The sequence below is a fragment of the Solea senegalensis genome, linkage group LG12 (assembly GCF_019176455.1).
Source record: "Solea senegalensis isolate Sse05_10M linkage group LG12, IFAPA_SoseM_1, whole genome shotgun sequence".
In the NCBI taxonomy this organism is placed as follows: domain Eukaryota; kingdom Metazoa; phylum Chordata; class Actinopteri; order Pleuronectiformes; family Soleidae; genus Solea; species Solea senegalensis.
The window spans coordinates 18863842-18885260 of NC_058032.1; positions in this window are offsets into that span (position 1 = coordinate 18863842).

A 21419-nucleotide genomic window follows, 5' to 3' on the forward strand; every position below is an offset into this window, starting at 1 on the left:
GGCGTCAATAAAACAAAGAAACACAGAGGAGTTTTGACTTTGGTACTTAGCAACTATCTCTTTTAATGCAAAAATGCATAGGTCAGTACTATGTTTTCTCTTGAACCCAAATTGATTGTCAGTAGTTAATACATACATTTCTATCCTATTTAAAATGATCCTTTCCAGCACCTTAGACAGTATACTGGCAAGGGCAATAGGCCTATAATTGTCCATGCTGTTTAGCCTTCCAGCCTTCTCCTTAAGAACAGGGACCAGTAAGACAGACAGGATGGAGTCCGGAAGAACTCCATGTACCAGGAGGCCAGTGAAGCACAGGGCTAACAATGGGGAGAGCCTGTAACTGGCATGCTTGAGATGTTCTGCAGCAATACCATCTGTACCACATGCTTTGTTGTTATCAAGCATCTTAGTGGCATCTGATACCTCACCAGGTCTTACTGTGACATGAGAGTCCAAATCAACAATATTAACAGCAGCAACGTTACTCTTAACACAGTTAAAGAGCTTGGGATAATGCTTGCACCATAACTTTGCAATGTTATCTGAGCCACAGACACCTTCAATGTCATATGGCAAAGAAGTTTTATGATTATTCATCACTTTAATTGCATTCCAAAAGTCTACATGGTTATTATTCTGTAGCTTCCTGTCAAGCAAGTCAGCTCTGATAGTGTTCTCGTTGGTCTTAATATGACGGAGAGCATATTTATATCTAGCATTAGTTTGTTTCTTATACTCAAACACATCACCCTGTCTGGGCCTTCCTGCATTAAACCAGAGTTTAAAGGCTTCCCTTGCTGTGGCATGATGTTCAGCCACATACTCGTTCCACCCAGGTTTGATGTCAAACGCCTTCTTATGCCCACAGAGAGGCCCAGCAGAGGCGTGTAGAGCCTTGATTATGTTATCATATAAGTCACAGAGGTCAACAGCATGTTGTGGATCAGTACAGTTCATATTAAGACAAGTTACAGCATCTCTCGGCAAAACAACGTGATTTAATAAGCTGTCCGTTAAGACAGTATACCTATCAATGTTTTTCTTAGACAACTTAGCCCAATTTAATTTCTCAGAGCTGACAGTATTCCCAGAGTCCACCAAGAGGGGCACAGTCTCAACATTTAGCACCATAGCTATTGGTATGTGGTCAGAGGTAGCCAGACCATAGCAAATTTCCATACTTTCTAGTGAGGCATGAGCATCGGCTGTACATAAACAGTGGTCAAGCCAAGACGTTGTGTGCCATGCCTCACTTACATAGGTAAAACTATTATTAGGTAAAAATACTTTACTAGACAATACCAGATTATTATCATTACAAAAATGTACCAGATGTTTTGCAAACAGAGAATTGATATCAGATACATCAGCATTAAAATCCCCATTTACATAAACACAAGTTGAGTCATGGTCCTCAATAAAGGAATGAATAAAGGCAAGTCTGTTCAAAAATTCATCCTCATTGTCATAGGATTCATAGGGGGTATATATACTTAAGATACAAATTTTCTTACCATTAAAATGTATGTCTATCCCTATAGCCCAGTCAACATTTAGTCTTATCACTTTCACCATAGGATCATATTTGCAATTCCAGAGAATGGCTACTCCACCAGATATTCTACCTTTAATTAATTTTGTACTGAGGTCAGTAGTAGATTCTCCTGCACCATGAAAATCTTTGTGTATTGAATTTAGCTTGTTTAAATCCTGTTTGGCAAGCCAAGTCTCTTGGAGACACATAATATCACACTCATTCAACAAGGTATCAACAACATAGCGTCTAGATATATCTGTGGCAGTATGTCCCACACGTAATCCACGTGCATTGTATGATACAACCCGCATAATGTTCTCCAATCGGGATACGGTTCGTGCACAGCAGCCACATCATCAGTCGCTCGTTAGCTGGCAAGCAGCTGACTGGGGCTCCCCATCACACACCACAGGCTGTATTGCAGGTAACTGGGAGCGTGGTTTACCTTCCAGTCCAGCAGCTCCAAAACCAACGCCTCTAGGCTGGCGCGGCTCAAAATAACGTCTAACAAAAGAGCCAGCCGGCCACAGGTGCGGATCATACATCTCTGCTACATTGTTACATTCAGCAGTGACACAGAAAGAGCTGAATCTACTTCCAGATGTTTCAATTTTACGACAGATCACCTTCCGTCTCAGTTTGTCTTTCAAATAGATGGATAGAGTGTCGGAATCCAGGTTAGGATCAAACTTTGAGGCAAAGACACTCACCATCTTCGTTGTAATAGTTTTTATGTTACTGGCCGTGCCCGTTCCGATGATTCCCGTCTTCTTTCTCTCTGATCTCGCTGGCGATTTACACCGATGAAGTCTGTGCTGCACCGCAGGATTTCCCGGTGCTGGCTTAACACGACCCGCCTTCTTCACTACCGTGGTCTAGGCAGGAGATTGTGTTTGCCCCGATGACCGGGCCGCCACAGTTGGGGTCAAAGCTGTGGTCTCCCGCTGGACAGTTGGTGTTAGGGCTGTGGTCACCGTCTCCCTCTGGACAGTTGCGTCTGAAATCCGTTCGGCAGCCACGGGCTCCGTCGCTGGGGGGAGCGGCTGCTCCACAGCGATCAATCGCCCATCAATGGCCGCCGTCACTTCCCGCAGACTTTCACAAACATTTGACTGGATTTCCAGGGTTCTCTTCATGCAACAGATCTCATTGTTTAATTGTTCCATTCTGCCCAGCAGTGTTGAAACATCTATATGGTTGAATGACACGGGTGGCAAATCGTCCAGAAAGTGTGACACAAATCTCGGGACATCCTCCCCACACTCATTCAGCACTCTCATGCACAGTTTAACATTATTACTGTCTTTCTGTTGGCCTTTGTAGGTGATACAACGCTGAGACGTGTTAGGGCAGACCTCAAACAGAGCCTTCTTGGCGGCCTCAATCCGTTCTGAAGTGAAGCAATTTGTCACCAGCAGTTCTCATTTTAACCACAAGAAAGTTCAATATTTCGTCTTCCACAATTATTTTACCGGCATTAGTTTTGTAAATCTCCGGTTTTAATCGAGAAAACGCTGAAGCAGCAGCACGCTGTGATTGTCCGTCCGCCACATCCGCCAAAATAGGCATTAAAAATAGGCATTGCAGCTTGAAGTAATTCTTTTGATATTTTATGTTTGCAGGTTGACAAGGCAGTGCTATCCATCATGACTGATGAACAAATGGCAAAATACATCACTTCATATGGCCTCTCCTTTTGTCAAACCACAAAATGCAGCACAGATAGAGAGACTCTTATACAGCGATTAAGAGAAAAAATAGGATCACGGAAAATGAAATCAAAGACAAAAGGACAGCTGTATGGCGCTTTAGGTGTGTTCCAAAGGCATGGTGAAGGGATGGCCAGACATGGTAATAGTGTAGCAGAAAAGACTTCCCGGAAGATTGAAATTGGATGGCTTCATTTTGGAGCGGAGAAATACCAACAAGTAAGGACTGGAAATGGTGGAGGAACAAGACACTTAGCAGTGGACAAAACAACAACCATTGCTCAGATTTTGGAAATGGGGAAGGGGCTATTTTTCCGAGATGGACTCTCAACATAGGGGAGGTTTGAAGAATTTACCTTCAGCAAATTCCTCTAAATTACTCTGTAGGTGGTCTTTATGAGCAAACTAAACTGAAGCTCCTACGATTTTACATTTGCACAAAAGAACCAAGTACCTTCAACAAATCAACCCTCACCTGTGGAAGAATGCACTGAAGACTCCTTCCATTCATCTGACAGTGACATTAGTGAACAGGTTTGTGACATTAGCATATATATTTGTTGTTGTTATTCAGAAACAAAATATTAAAAAAAGTAGATTTAGGAAAATAAATATTGTGCTAGTTGTCCTTTATTTAAATGATATTGATGGAGCTAAATGCGGAACATGTATTTATCCCTGCCTTTAACTTTTATTAACTGCTGACGACACTTAAAATATGTATTTTATTTGTTGCAGAATCTGCAGATGTCAACAAGATTTAAAAAGCAAAGAGTAACATCTGATATCATGACAGCAGAAGACCCAGGAAAATCACGTCATTTGCATTCAACCCCAACTCACATTAGCCAGGAACAGGACACCAACTCAAGTGAAATAGTCGGCTACCCTCAAACAGAGCCTAGGCACATCTATTATGAAGATGTTTCAGAATCAGATGAGGCAGATACAATTGAATGGAATCCAGAAAATGACCTCGGTGGAGCAGATATTGCTGACACAGTCATAATAACATTGAATTATGTCAACAATGAGGGTGCCACACAGGTATGTTTGGGGTAAGGAGGTAGAAATACAATGACGACTGTTAACAAAAATAGAGAAACATATTAATACTAAACTTCAATGAACTACATTCTGTAGTTTTTGAGTTTGCTTCTATGAATTCAAAAAGTCAAATATGCATTCAAACACGAAGATCCACTGATCTGTAGAGAGACATCATCCCACTCAAAAATCACAATTGCACGCAATAAATACAACAGTAACACACAAGTGACCAACACAAAGTGGACTGCATCAACCATAACAAAAAATGGTCACTGTAGTCAACCACTGACCACACACTAATGTTGCCAACCTACACCTGCAACCGATAAGTGACCCAACAAACATGGAGCGCAGTTACCACAAAACAAAGGTCATAAACCACAAGTTAAACAAAGTATTTATTGTGACTAAATAAGTGATGTGAATTATATTTGTAAAGTGCAAAAACTGAGGACAAAGTAAAGAGACACCCAACCTATCAGGATGAAGCTAAACCTAGCTAGTCTTCAATGGCTTGCCGAGCTCGAGGCAACTTTAAACGCTGAACTCAGTGTGTCACTGAAGACCAGGCGTAGTCAACAGCAACACTCTGAAGCGTGCCCCCACTCAGGATTACCACCAAAAGTAAGAAAGGCAAAATAACAAAGTGGCAAGGTTGTGAAACTGCCCAGCGGCTAACTCAGGTGCTCAAAATAAAACACTATCACAGTCAAATAAAAAGACACTAACCATACACACTAAATTCACCTCATGGATGTCCTCATGGACCACTTCCGGTCAGCCTACCCAGGTGTCTGATCCCGGACGAGCCCTCAATTGTTATGACCAGGCCTAGGGGAAAACCTGATCACAAAATGCATAATGAGACTCCTAATAGTTGTTTTACCAAGAAAAAACAACAAGAAATTGCTGTAATCTATATACAACAAAAACCTGTAAAAGTTATCCTGTAATTTACTGTAATCCTTTTTACAGTAATTAACAGGAATTTTACAATATTTCACTGGCAACTTTTTTGCCAGGTATTTACTGTAAATTCTACAGTCAATTTGTTACAGTGTACCTTCAGATGTACTGACATATGGCACCGAGTTAAATAAAGGTTGCGATGTCTCTTTGAATGTATTAATATTATTATCACCGGCTAGGCACCGGCTGTAGCCGTATTTTTTATTTATGTTATTGTAGTTCATTATTGTATTGTATTAAATGCGAGTAAATAATGATCATTAAGGAGAGGGTTTTGAGGAACTATGTTTAAGTTATCAATATCAATACCATAAGTTAAAACAAGATTGAGGGTGTGATTAAGGCAATGAGTTGGTTTATTAACGTGTTGAATAAAACCTATTGATTCCAACAGCGAGTTAAATGCGCAGCTAAGACTATCACGGTCATGTGATAGAAATTCTTGAGTCATCAGTGTTGAGTAAATCATGTCTTTACTGCATGCATGGATTTTTGCATGGAGGAGAGACACTGTCACCAAGGACGGTCTAAAATGGTCTCTCTCCTTCCTCCAAAAAGCTTCACCACTTATACACAAACATCAAAGTAAAACAAGAACAGACACAAGAAACAACGTTTATGACCCCCTGAGATGTCACCTAATGTTTACGACGAATAACAGATGCCATTTGTTGAAACCCTAAGTTGACCTTTCCTGATCATACACTTTCCCGAGCCTCCATTCACAGCTTGACTGTTAGTAGATTGTTATCTTAACCACTACAGGAAGAAGAGGAAAACCAGTTATTTCCCACATTCCTCCCTTTTGACACAAAGTGTCAACATATATTTGGGAAATCACATGGTCTCATCAACTAACTCTTTCTATGACTACACATGGCAAACATATTAGTATAGGTTAACTATTAATTCTCAGTACGTAACAAGAAAAAATAACACAACCCCAAAAAAAAAACAAAAACAAAAAACAAAACAAAACATCAAAACAAAACAATTCTATTCATACTATCTCTTCATCTGAATTATCTCACTATATGGGTTCCCTGAGGCCTATTCTGAAATGTGACACACACTAATTCACAATCCTTACTTTGTTCACAAGGTACTTTCACATACAATGGTGTTCTGTCACCTCCAAATACTCCACCTATACACAGAAGCTTGCATACAAGTGAGTGCACCAACAACAACAAAAAGTTATACAAAACACAATTAGCACAGGGATACACACATGAACAATCATTTCACCCCAGGGACCAAATTGTTCATTTAATCATCCGTTGAAAATAAAACCTTATTTCGTTCAGCGTGCAGAACATGTGTCCAGATATTCGCTATTGTCCAGTTTCCCGTCCACCACATGTAGCCATGACACGATCCTTGAGGCTAAGGTGATCGTATGCCTCATTGTCAGCGTCGATGCCGGAGTGAGCTGCAAAAACAGTTTCCATGCGAGTGCGGTAGTCAGCTGCTAACTCACCCTCCTTTTGTTTTTATGTTGTGGATCTCTGACCAACACACTCTTAAGGGGAAAGCAGCACGCACAGCTTCAGCCAAGTTGACCATCATGTCGTTGAACCGCACTGATTCAATGGCTGGGGATGTCGACCAGTTGGCCGATCAGATGTTGGCCGATCAGATGTTGGCCCATCTGAGTTTAAAACACCTCCGACACACAGCTTCTACCTCCTCTTCATCCGTTGGCCGTGGCTGTGGATTTGGGAATGTCAACATAGGCATCTGGTGCACGTTTCCTTTGTCCCCTTGACTCCTGAGCCAGTAGTCAAAAGAAGCTGCTAATGGAGAGGAAACATGTCTGGGAAAAGCAATGTTAGCTGGTTGAGTCGTAATATCAGTCCCTTTGTTTTTTTCTCATAGATGTTGGAAGGGTTTACAGATCAGGGTACAGCTGTGGCTTCTCCTCCTTCTCCTCTTCAGAGCCCTTTTTGGGATTCAGCTGTAGGTGATTGTCCTGCTGCTTGTGTCTCTGGGGGAGGAGGGGGTGCAGACACGGGGAGAACATATGGAGGAGGCAGATTCACTTCTCTGGCCCTACGTCTCTGTCTTGCCCTCTTTTTATCACCTTCTTCTCCTATCTCCTGTGTTAATATTAATCCTGCAACAGATTTTGCTTCCCTTAGAGCTGCTTCTCTTTCCCATTTCTCAAAAAACTTGCCAATCTATCTTCTTCTTTACTTTCTTTTCCTTTCTCTCTTCTAACAATACCCTACACCTTTTCAAACAATGAGTACTTAATGTGCCTATTATAGGAAGCACTTCCTCGGTCAGATGGTGCCAGAGTGGAACATCTTCAACAACACTTTTACCCCATTTCTCTTTTTTATTTACTTAATATGTTAATAACCTAACGCTCATGCTATAATAACTTCAACTAAAAAATAAAAAACTCAAACAAACTTCACAGCCTGCAATGACCCCATGTCAAAAATAGCTTTTCCTCTTCAACACAAGCTCTAAAGACTGAACTTATGTCAATACATACATAAAACAACACATAACACATAAACCAAATTTCAAAATTTTACTCAGTCCCAATTTTAAATTTATATGTCGAATTTAAAATAAATCTTAATCTTAACACCTTTTTTCTTAAAAAACTCTTTTTGCTCTTCTTCTCACAGAATAACACAAAACAATACAAGACAACACATAGTCCAAATTAAAATTTTACTCCCAATTGTTAAGTCCCAATTGTATAAATATATGTCGACTTTAAAAGAAATCTTAATTTTAAAACTTTTTTCTTTTCTTTTTTTTTTTGTTAACGTTTGCTCTTCTTCTAATTTCTATGCTCAATTTTCACTTAGTAGAAGAATACCATGTCTTACAGTTTCTTTCGAAATCTGGCACCGTATATTCAACTTACTGTTGTTACTTATTGGCTGAATTTTTTTTTTTATTTATTTATTTTAATTTTAATTCAGAGCTTCAATACCACACAGGAATTAAATGAAGCTAGTCTCCAAACCACACAGGAATTATATGGAGACGATCTCGGTTACCACAAAGGAATTACACCGGACCTCGATATTCAACCACACAGGAATTATAGAATATCTCGATAGCCTACCACACAGGAATTACGACTATCTACCTAGGTGTCTAGTCTTCAAAACCACACAGGAATTATATGAAGACGGTCTCCAAACCACACAGGACTTATATGGAGACGGTCTCGGTTACCACAAAGGAATTACACCGGACCTCGATATTCAACCACACAGGAGTTATAGAATATCTCGACAGTCTACCACAAAGGAATTACAACTGTCTACCTGAACATGATTTAAAAAACACTGTACTCACTTTTTTAAAAGATGGAGCGTCCGCTGGTCAGCACCCGTTTCTGACATCAGGCGGATTCCTGTCCTCCTTTGTGGAGCGGAATTTTTCCTTACCAGTAATAACCTTCAGTCAGAACCCAGGCCCTGAGCATTGGAGCGTCCATCCCATCCTCGTCGCCAAATGTGATAGAAATTCTTGAGTCATCAGTGTTGAGTAAATCATGTCTTTACTGCATGCATGGATTTTTGCATGGAGGAGAGACACTGTCACCAAGGACGGTCTAAAATGGTCTCTCCCCTTCCTCCAAAAAGCTTCACCACTTATACACAAACATCAAAGTAAAACAAGAACAGACACAAGAAACAACGTTTATGACCCCCTGAGATGTCACCTAATGTTTACGACGAATAACAGATGCCATTTGTTGAAACCCTAAGTTGACCTTTCCTGATCATACACTTTCCCGAGCCTCCATTCACAGCTTGACTGTTAGTAGATTGTTATCTTAACCACTACAGGAAGAAGAGGAAAACCAGTTATTTCCCACAGTCAACATCTACATGGATGTTGAAATCCCCTACAATTATATATTATATAGTATATATATTATTATGGACAATTTTATCCGTCTTAAGCACTAACTCAGATAAGAACTCAGAGAACTCTGAATAAGGTGCAGGTGGACGATAAACTGTGACTATCATAATTATATCTGGTTTTAAAGTTAACCTTCAGAAAAGTGAACTTATGCCTATCTCTTCTGTAGACAGATCATAATTTGGGTCATTTCCTTTTAAATTTAGTCCTAAGAAAATAAAATATTTGGGTATATGGGTCACACGTGATAACAAGGATCTTTTTAAGGCTAATTATCATGCCCTCTTAAATAACTTTAAGCAAGACCTAGAGCACTGGGACCCTTTACCTCTCTCCTTAGGAGGGAGGATCAATACGATTAAGATGTATGGATGTCTATATTGAAAATAAGTTTGCCACATTTATACAATTGCAGAACAGAAATATGGTCTTCATAAATCACATTTCTACAGGTATTTACAGCTTAGAAGTGTTGTGGCTTCTAACTCTGACTGTTTCCCATTGAGTCCTTCCAAAACTCTGAAACTTGAAACTATTTTAAAATGTAAAGTTAATTAATAGTCTCGATAGCCTTAGAATCAAATGGGAAACAGACCTAGAAGAAATGATTCCAGAAGAAATATGGCAAAAAATTATAGAGCGAATCTACTCTTCCTCTATACTGTGGTTCAGTTTAAAATAATGCACCGTCTTCATTTGACCAAGGATAGGTTCTTTAAGATTAAGAAAGATATTGACCCTGCGTGTGATCGGTGCAGGCAGGCTCCAGCTACACTGCTGCACATGTTTTGGTTGTGCCCTAAGCTACACAATTTTTGGAAGTCCATCTTTGAGGGATTCTCTGGAATATGTACACAGTACACACATCTCCTTTGATTTCACCGTTTGGTGTGGCTCCGGTGGATGCCGCTTTTTCTGGGTGCCACCTAAGCATGATGGCCTTCTGCTCTTTGTTGGCTAGGAGGCCTATCCTGTTTAAATGGAAAGATGCTCTCCCCCCAACATATGGGCAATGGATTCAGGAGGTTATGAGTCATGTTCATTTAAAAAAAATAAATACACTGTAAGAGGGTCCACTATAAAATGTTATCTCATTTGGCAGCCATTTATTTCCTTTGTAGAAGGTGGCAGCTATAAACATATCTGTGTAACCCAATTGTGTGTGTGCACCTTGTTTTTCTTTTCTTTTAATTATTACTATTATTTATGTTGTCATTGGCCTTTATTTACTGGGGGCCGAGTACCTGTGGGTGGGGGGCATTGGGAAGTTGGTTGGTTTGTTTGTATGACAGGAACTAGACTTGCCTGTTCCATTAATGGCTTCCTATTTGTTGCTGCCCCCTTACTTTGAAACAATTTACCCATGGAAATTAAATCTGCCCCCAACAATAAACATTTTTAACCACTTTTAAAGACTTTTTTTCCTTGGCCTTCACTTCAGGATAAGAATAGTCAACCTGGACAACCTTATTATTTATTTTATTTTTTTCATTTTCTCATGAGGGATGCAGGGTCACTGTCCCAAACTCAGCTGACATAGGTGGTTGAAGGTTGTGGGTTCTAGGAGAGACAGACAGACAGACACACACACACGTTGACCTGTGTGCACCTCAAAAGGACCCTTTGTTGAGGTTTGCAGATAACACTGTCACTGGTCTCATCAAAGACAGTGAGCTTCCTGTGCCAGCACCTGTGCACTCATACTTGCTGATTCTGATCATCTCAACCAGTCTATTCTTGTATAAGTCGTTACTCTGTTAATTTCTGCTTTGAACTGTCTTTGGAGTTTGACATTGTCCCCTGACCTAAATGCCTTCTTCTCATTAAGGGCCTTAAATTAACTGTTGATCCACAGATTATTTGTTAAAAATGAACATTTTAAGTGGGGATGGAGATGTTGATGCAGAAGCAGATGTCATTGAAATCACAGCCTCATGGCTGGCATCAACATCCACACCATGAGGTTCTCACAGTCAGTGGATTCCAGGGCTCCACGCAGAGACTCCATGGCATCATGAAGCCATTTCCTCACTGTGTAGTCACTGGCAGCCTCTGAATGACTGGCTTGTTTGTAGGGGAGAGCAGGACTGGTCTGACCTCCTCAGTGGCACACACAGCTGTCTTTGCTGGTTTCCATTTGGCACAGCTGTCATTTCCATGCCCACAATGCTTAGGGATCATGCGTGTTGGTCTTAACATGAGTTGTGGACAGGTGCATCGTTGGTACGTGGTTTTCCTGAGGCAGCAGAAAACCACTGCACCATTGATGAACAAAAGCCTGATCCAAAGTCATTGGCACAGTGTTCCGTGTTTCCCTGGTTATATAAATGGCACATTAGACACACCTTTATATGCGTTCCTCCGACTCCGAAGGCGATCCCGACTGCGGTAAAGCTGGTTCATTATTTGACATTCGGTTGGGACCGTCTGCCAATTACATGTTTCAGTATGAATTTGGTCATGAAAAATGTCTCAAAAATCACTCAAAAGACTTTTTACCATTCTGTTTGCTGTAGTAGATCATATTTGCAATGCCCTAACTACTACAGGTTATTCTGAAAAAACATTTTATATGAATAGCTGGTCAGATTGTTATGTTACACTCTCTAATGAGAGCAGTTTGACTACAAAGAGGACCCCGACAATGCAGAGGAGACAGATCACGGTTTAACAAGGTTTATTGCCGATGCAGCTGTGCCGGGAAATGGCGAGAGCCCAGGGTGAGAGTCAGTGAGTGGGGGGAATGCTGTTTGGAACAGACTCACAATGATGAATAGAGAGAGGGGAGGTTCCAACGGCCGAGACGGGTTGTGGTGAATCCACAGCTCTCGGGGAAGCAGGAGACGTGGCGACCTGAAGCAGAACAATACCAGTGAGTATTCCAGAAGTCAGAGTTTCAGAAATCACAGAAGAAGTCATAGGCGTTACTACTGGTAGAGCAAAAACAATCTGACGCTAGTGACTGGGACGGCAGCAGCCAGGAGCAGGTGAGGATGAGCCGCCGCAGGTGTTGCTGATCACCAGCGTCATCAGTGGAAGTAGGTCAGCCACGCCTCCTGCAGAGAGGGGAGAGAGAGAGAGAGAGCAGCACGGAGGAAAATAATGAATAATAATAATAATAATGGTGGAGGAGAGTGGGATCGTGACATATAGTATGCATTTAATAACTGACAATATTCACTATAAATCACTCTAATTACTTTTCACCATTCTGTTTGCTGTAGTAGATCATATTTGCAATGCCCTAACTACTACAGATGAGGTTATTTTGAAAAAACATTTTATTTGGACACAGTAAGCATTTAATAACTGGAAATATTCACTAAAAATCAATTAAATTACTTTTTACCATTCTGTTTGCTGTCGTAGATCATATCTGCAATGCCCTAACTACTACAAGTGAGATTGTTCTAAAAAAACATTTTATATGGATATAGTATGCATTTAATAACTGAAATTCACTAAAAATCATTACTACAGATGAGGTTATTTTGAACCAAAAACTTATACGGACACGTGATGCATTTAATCAATACTCTTATTCCTAAGATCCGGCAGAAGAATGGTTTTCTATATACAGAACCAGCTTCCCTCTTCTTTAAGAGTAACTAACCCCCAAAACCAATTTTTTCAGATGAAAACCATTGTGTCTGGGTATTTAGTAGTGTTGCTGATTGATCCAGGTCCAAATCTTGACATTGATTTGCTCATGAGTGATTTTGCTGTGTTTATATATTGTTGTATACACTCAGGTCTCTCTTGTAAATGAGATTTCATCTTAATGGGATCACCTGTATAAATAATGGTTAAAAAAATTAATAAACCACTGAAAAAAATCACTAAAAATAAATGTCTTTTTCCACATTATTTTTGCTGTAGTAATTCATACTTTAAATGTGTTAACAACAAGTGAGGTTATTCTGAAACAATAGCTGTAATGGACACAGAATGCTTTGAATCACTAAAATATTCATTAAAAACTAATAAAATCACTTTTTACCATTCTGTTTGTGCTATAGTGATTCATTCTGTAAATGTGCTAACTACTACAGGAGAGATTTTCTGAAATAACACCTTATAATTCATTGTACTGTACCACCAAATGTGTTTTCCTACAAAGCTAGACTGATATATGATGACCATAAAAACAAAAATACAAATCTAATTATTTTTTATGACTCAATAAACCATTTGCAGATGTGTCCGTCAAGTCAGTGTGGCTCCATCAGGCCACCACAGGAACCTGAGGAAATCCCGATGATTTTCTGGTACTTGTACTCGGTAGTACATAGAGATGTAACGATATGAAAATTTCATATCACGGTTATTGTGACCAGAATTATCATGGTTATCAATATTATCACGGTATTGTTAAATGTGTTCAAAACGTTCAAAAAGTACTGAACACACACACTGAAATCTTTTAACCAAGTTTTACTTTAAAAAAAGAATACTTTTCTTTACATTCACTGTTCAAGACTAGATGTAGTCTTACATATTCTTACAGATTCAAGAACTGGTACAGAAAAGAAAACTCACTGTTTTATGTACCATAAGTAGAAATCAAATGTGCATATGAAAGCAACACTGCCATTTTAAACAAAGTAATGTGGCAGAAACATTAAAATAATAACATAAATAAATAAAAATAAATGTGAAAATTGTGCAAGATGGCACCTTGTGGGCCATAAGAGGTAACTGCACTTTGGGCATGTAGATAAATATACTGTTCTTCACATTCAGTGCTCATGTAGGCACTTGTACATAAATGAATGTGTATACGCTAACATATTAAACAAAGTAATTTGGATGTATGAAGCTGCTGTGGCAGCTGTAACTGTAGCATTGGAGTTGCTTGCTATACACCCACTCTGTAAATAAGGGAAAAGCAAATGTGGTATTATTTTTTTATATTTTATATTATATGATGATGATGATGATTATTGTTATTATTATTATTATTATTATCATTAATTATCATCTGACACACAGGTCCTCACTCTGTGTCGGATATTAATTAAGTAGCAGCGGTCGTACACAGCATAAAAGAAGAACACAGAAACAAACACATTTTACTCTGCTACGGTACGTGTCGTCTGCACACACTACTCGCTTTCGCCGATAGCACCCAATAACATGTATTTTTACAGGAGTAATGTTAGGTAACACTTAACTTAGGTTTCCTTTATTGAGAAAATAGGAACGTTTTACGGACAAATCATGACATTTCCCACTATTCCGAAATCCTTACCTTACACCGCTGAAAAGTAGTGGGTGGTGGTGACAGATGTCTTAAAATCAGCACGATTGATTGCACTTGTATTAGTAACGTCTTATTTTGAAAACCGGAAGTGATCTCGCTCGGTATCAAACTAGCGCTGACATTCTCAGTCGACCGTAAGTTCGACTACAAGGGCGCATTTAAAAAACGAATGACCGCAGTGGAGAAGGCTCATCAAATCAGAAGTGTTACCCCCCTTCGCGGAGATATTGTTTTGCATTTTCTGCACAAGGGTTGATTGTCTTGAATTATTTTACCATCATCATCCTTTAAAAATCCAAAATATGCCCAGACTTCTGATTTTGTTTTTTACTGGGGGGGAAAATCTCTGGAGCGCAGGTGGCTTCAGCCATGTTGTCACAGGACTGTGCATAAGTGCCCACTTCTGAGCGAGTGCCATTCAGGTGCTGCTGCTTCTCCAGGAAATGAGCAGTGTCACTGTGAGCTTTTCGGTAATCAATCACGGTTTTAACGATAATTAAAATTTGAAATGGTAGTACTAACCGTCCAAAATTTTACTGCGGTTTATCGTTACATCCCTAGTAGTACATCACCTCAATGTCAGCCATTATTGCGATCCTTTCCTGACGGAACTGAAGCAGAACACCCAGAAGTGAGTTTGTTAAATCTGGCCCCGGGAGCAGTTCTCCGTTCAGAGATTTACCTTTGTAAGTTGACGAACAGTCAAATACTACCCTGAACTTTTTCTTTCTTTTATGGTATGCCCCATGATGAGGTACATGCCAAACTTGCCATGTTGTAATTGTTAGGCATGACTAACTCCTTGTCTCGAAAAGGCAGGGGCAAGATGTAATGAGATTTATTAAGCTAGCCAAACGTTGGGCTATCTTAATATATCTCCTGTCCTCACATGACATCTCTTTCTTCTCCTCAGATTCCTTTCCTGGGAACTCCTGGTTGTATTGTCTGAGTAGCTCCATTGAAATGCGATTAACTGTCATTGATGTTCCACCTTTTCCCATTACAGATGTAGACTTGAGGGGCCCATTCACCACCCATCCGAAAAGTGTCTTCACTGTGTATGGTCCATTAATCTGGCTGTTAATCATCTGCCAGCGTTCCAATGCTTTAGGAACATTCTTTCCTATCAACAGCTCAATATCAGCATCAATCTCTTCCACTTGGATTTCATAAAGGTAAGACCATTTTCTCAGTTCTGATTGGGTAAATAAGTTCTCCTTTGAAACAGGGATTTTAGTTTGTGTGTAAACTTCAGGTAAGTCAATAAATTCACCTCCATCTAGATTGCCGACTTCCAGTCCCATGATCTGGTAACTTCTCTTGCTTCCTTTTGCAGCTTCGACTTGAACTGGAACATTAGCGAGCGCACATTCTTTTCTGGCCCCTGTTACAGTATCAGCTGACACTTGAACACTGTTTATTGATGTTTGCTTTGGTGCTGCGGAATTGTGGTTCTGCTGGGGTTCCTTATTTGAAGTTCTAGCATCAATATGTAGCAGAGTTGGATGTTTGCATTGATAAGTTTCACAGTCTAGTGTTTTATTGCAGTCTTTGCTCATGTGGCCCTTTTTTAAGCAACCAAAGCAATATCCATTCCTCTTCAAATTTTCAACCTTTTCATTGTGTGGCTGTGATTTTAATTTGAAGCAGTCCTGTAATGCATGCTTGCCTTCACAGAAACAGCAGACAGCTGAAGTAGCAGCATTAAGGTCGTTGTGTTGTTGCCCTTTAAATGCATACTGTTTTGTGCCTTATAATCCAGGTGCTGCCACTGCTGTCACAAAAGTACTTCTGCTTTTAGGTGTCCTCATTTCAGTGCTCTTGTTTTTTGGGAATATCCTTTGAGCAGGATTTGGGTCTTTAATGTCTCCAAATGCTGGGTGCAGCAAGATGTTGGATTGATTTTCCATGAATTCAACAAGATGTCTGAATTTAGCTTGCACGTTTCTTTTTTGAAATTTCTCATACGCGTTTTACCACCATTTCTCTCCAAGTCCTGTATGGCGTTGTGGCATTCCCTCAAGTACAAAGAATATGCCTGAAGAGCTTTGCCATTGTGTGCTTTGGTAGCTGTCTAGTTTAGCGCTTTATCCAGATACGCATTTGCAATCTTCATCTCATCACCAAAATAGTTCCATTTGGCCTGTCCTGGGAACTGCTTGTCTTGTCCTCTATCAAGTATTTAAATGCATGCATAAATGGTTGGTATGATAGTGGATCACCTTTAAAAACTGATACCTCTCTTTAAGGCAATAGAGATAGATTTTGCTGCATTATCATGAGTTCCGTAATATCCTTTTGACTCTTTACCATTGTACTGATGTTTGTCTGAGTGTGGGCTTGGAGCACTTGTTGCCACTTTAGTGCTATTCTGAATGTCCCCGGCCATTCTCTGTAGTGGGGTTTTAGGCAAAGCACCCTGCTGAATAAATTACAAATCAGATGTGTCATACACACAAAAAAAAGTCACCACCTGGATTTAACTAAGCAAATAGGTAAGAGGTTGCTGCAGTTGGTCAGGTCTAGGTTCAGCAACATTATGTGCCCAAAGAATGAGGTCAGCTGACTACCTGAATATAATGAAGGACCAGATTATTCCATCAATGCATCTTTTTCTTCCCTGATGACATGGGCATATTCCAAGATGACAATGCCAGGATTCATCAGGCTCACATTGTGAAAGAGTGGTTCAGGGAGCATGAGACATCATTTTCACACATGGATTGGCCACCACAGAGTCCAGACCTTGAGAATCTTTGGGATGTGCTGGAGAAGGCTTTGCTCAGTGATCCGACTCTCCCATCATCAATACAAGATCTTGGTGAAAAATGAATGCAACACAGACAGAAATAAATCTTGTGACATTGTTGTAGCTCATGGAAACAATCCACATGTTCCTGTTTGCTTGTTTCTTCAAAATATTCATTCATGGCATCCCCATAAGACTCTGTTGCATTCAGACTTCAGAGTACTTTCATTTTTGCATCTGCTGCCGCAATTTGTGCATCCAGTTCAACCTTTTCCATTTTTGATTTTAAGACAGTTTCCTGCAACTGCAACATGTGCTTCTCCTTTAATGCAGCAGATTTTGCCTCCAGAGCTGCCTTCTCAGCAGAAGCAAGTGGGTCAACCTTTAATTGTGCACTCTGTTCTCTTTTCCATATTTTAACCTCCTTTGAAAAGTAATTGAAGTTCATCACTCTTGGCTCATACCAGTCCACAAAGTCAATTTGTTTTTCCTCTTGTGATAAAAGCTCTTAAACAGAATAATGTACATTATTAGAGTTTTTCTCGATTGCTAAGACACATTTCTTGAAAGCTGCGCTCCTTTTCTCTAAACTGTGAACACAAAACCCAATTTTCAAGCTACATTCACAAAACCTCAGACTCTTCTTGCAAAACCAAACTTTCACCTCAAAACAGTTCAATCTGTGCTCAAAACTGAACTATGTTGTCAAATCGTGCCCCGAGTTAATCAAAATTAAAAACACTACTGAACAATCACTAAACACTACGTAGAAAAATAGAAAACACAATGCTCAGGACATGAAGCTGGAGAAATAAATGTTTATTGTTCACTGTAGGCTAAATGCATGTTGCAAAACAAAAAACCTGTGCATTTGGCACTTGTACAAAAAGACAAAAAAATGAAATCTTGTGCATTTACACATAGCATTCATATACCTTCCACGCAGTGGAAGGTATATGAATTATCTGTTCTCTTGTCTAAATCTTCAGATTATGGTGGACACAGTGAATCTACTGATGTTTGGTTGTACCCTTTGTCCGGCCTCCCTCATGCTCACACCATGGACAAGAACATGGTCAATCACAGTAGCTCTGATTTCATCAGATATCTTCACTGACCACCTCGACCTCCTCTCACACAAACTCTTCCTCAGATTTCTATCCATCGTAGGGCCTCACAGACCAGTGCTCTCTGAACTGGCTTATATGTTCCCTCACATCATTAGCCACAAGTGTGATCAGTTTTGAGTTGTTGTGTCCAAGTGGTGACACTTGTGCTTTAATTGTGTTTGACTTTTGTCACCTGTGCTCACCATTATGCAGCACAGGTGCATCACAATGAAAATGTGTTGGCAAGTTGTGTCTAAACAGGTGAAAAGTGCTCAATCAGTGGGTTCAGGCAACTGAGCATTTGGGTTAGACAATAGGGTTTAGTGTTTTAGCAATTGAGAAAAACTGTAAATTAATCAACAGCTTGTTTGAACATGTGCATACATTTATCAACATCATCAATACTTCCCCCTTCAGTCAGCAAGTTTCATTTATTCTCCTTGTGCACACTGCAAGTTTTCCTCTGCATGTTGCAATTGGAGAATTGAAACGATCATCCGCTTCTGCGGCTCTTCTAGGTTGGGTCATTGTCCCGTTTAAATTAATGTTATTGATTTGCTTTTATTTTGCTTTGTTCCGCCTTCACCACGTCAGTGGGATGCACGTTATTGTTATATCAACACAGATGAGTTTTTGCGACTTTGTTTAGCGATCGCATCATCTCATCTTAAACAGGCATTTCATAGAACGAAGCTTCAAAGGTGGATGTCATCCACGCACCCATAATCAAAAGCACGGTGGTCCATTGATTTATTTACTCACAGACACTCACAGACACAGAGTTTTCTGACTATGTTATGGCGAACTCTGTGTTCACCGTTCTTGTTCCATTTGAGGCACAGATATTCCGACACACATTTCCTTGAAAGCACGCACAGAGAGTTTTTGATCTTGATTTCTTGATATTTATTAAATAATCTCTGGTTGACTTTGCATAGAAACGAAAACAAAAAACAATCCAAGCAACGTCGCTGTATATGCAACGAAAAAAGGGGCGATCTGATACATTCAGATGAGTTTTAATGCAGTTTGTTGTCCTTGTTGTTAAGTCTTTTAATGTTTTTCTGCAGATTCCCCGCTTGAAAGGGATCTGATTAATCTACCCCGAAATTATGAACTGGATTTCACTCAATGATTTTCCTCCTTTTATATTGGAAGTTAGTTTCTGAGCAGGTGAAAAACCTTTAAATCACAAAAGAAAAAAATATATATACAAACCACTGTGATTAAATATAATAAAAACACAACATTTCTGTACATTCAAATTTATAGCAACTGTTAATTTCCACATTTCATGATAAATATAGATAATACACACCACTGTTACCTCTTTCTTCTTTTTTAGCTTGATATCATATGATCTTTAACTGCTTTTTAAGACATTTTATCATATTTATTAAGCCAATTTTTCACCATGTGAAAACCATGTGGCTAAAGCTATGCTAACGTTTGACTGCATCGGCAGCAGATTCCGTCTCTTTCCGTTTGTTCACTGCTTAGTTCCTTACCGACTGCCAATTGGGTGCTGTAGATCATCAGTCCTGTCCTTTCAGCTGTTGAAAGGTTGGCTGGTCATAGGTATAGACACGTCTGGGTTGTCGAACTCTCTTAGGCCTTCCTCTCCATGTTTCAGCATCGTTCCTTTCCTCCACATGTTCCTCTTCAGCGTGTTCCTCAGGTATAAACGCTACCTCAGGTCTGTTTCTAGGCGCTGTTCTACTCCTGGGGCAGAACTCTTTTGCTTCTGCATTGAGGGGCAAATCTCCTCCCTCATATTGGGACTGACTCATCTTTTAGCACAAGAGCTTTAGAAGCACCAGGTGCACAGTTAGACAGTTTCTCCCCTATAGATCTCCCTAAGTTAACATCATCCAAGCCATCAACCTGTCAGTTAGATCCTATCCCCACCAAACTGTTTAAATTAACAGCTCTATATTGACTCAAATTAATCTATCCTTATTAACTGGATATGTGCCCCAAATGTTTAAAATAGCAGTTATTAAACCCCTTCTCAAAAAAGCAACCCTTGACCCAGACCGCGCTTTGCTGTGCTCATACACACCTGTGACGTCACTCTAGGTAATAAGATTATTCTGGGCTTTTTATGGCCATTACAAAGGTTTTACAAATGTGAATCTCCATGAATAAAAAATATAGAATATAAAGATTTATACATGCCTGTGTCCATGTCTCGAGGTGTCCTGTGAACAGTTTTATAGGCATCTCTTTTACTATTGTGGTTAATAGGAAAATTGCTTTTTGGCCCATTTTTTAGTATTTTTTGTTGCAGTACCGGGCGTAGCCCAAACAACCTCTTTGTTTAGAAGAAGCCTTAGTGCTGCAATTAAGGGAATAACAGATGCATCAGACGAACTGATCTCTTTAGTTAACTGCTCAAAGGGGGCGTGAAGACAGAGAACGTTCTCTGGTGTGAAGTGAATGTCGCTTCATAATCTGCGCTGTATGCAACCAAGTTTTTGTGCAAAGAGACTTTCCAGCATTTAATAGGTGCTGTTCAACCGTGTACTCACAACCTGTTGGAACCGTTTTATTGGTGTTCCTAACTGATCTTGGACAGACTCTAAGCGGGTATAGACAGGCACGTGCTGGCCGCAGTTTTTGCATTCATCATATCATTTTGGTGGTTTTGTTTTGGTGATAAAAGAATTTCGGCCGAATTGTCAACATATACTGTATATATATATATATATATATATATATATATATATATATATATATATATATATATATATATATATATATATATATATATAGTATAGCTGTATAGATATGTATGTTCATCAATGCCCCCTGTGTAGATATCAATGTGAACCCCCTCCCTGTGTGTGTGTGTGTGTGTGTGTGTTAGCATATATATATATATATAGGGGAGACTGGGGTAAGATGAGCCATTTTTCATAGTTAGGATCACTACATCAAGGCAATCATAGTTTTGACGCTAACTAATATATCTGCATATATTTCAGGATGTTGTGCATCCCTTCAAACAAACAGAATGAGTGTGAACATAACTGTTCGACAATATAGCATGTCCAAAAAAACTTACCCCGTGTATGTGGTAAGTTGAGCATAGGAGTGGGGTAAATTGAGCCGTATGCCTATTCAC